Genomic DNA, 213 nt, shown 5'->3' with positions numbered 1-213 from the left:
GTCAAACTGAGGGACCATGTATGAGCTGATCACACACTGTCAAACCGAGGGACCATGTTGGAGCTGACCACACACACTGTCAAACTGAGGGACCATGTAGGACCTGATCACACACACTGTCAAACTGAGGGACCATGTAGGAGCTGATCACACACTGTCAAACTGAGGGACCGTGNTATCACACACCCTGTCAAACTGAGGGACTATGTAGGG

Source organism: Mizuhopecten yessoensis, unplaced genomic scaffold (assembly GCF_002113885.1).
Source record: "Mizuhopecten yessoensis strain PY_sf001 unplaced genomic scaffold, ASM211388v2 scaffold5547, whole genome shotgun sequence".
In the NCBI taxonomy this organism is placed as follows: domain Eukaryota; kingdom Metazoa; phylum Mollusca; class Bivalvia; order Pectinida; family Pectinidae; genus Mizuhopecten; species Mizuhopecten yessoensis.
The sequence above is the reverse complement of the archived record's forward strand: the minus strand, read 5'-3'. Positions refer to the sequence as shown.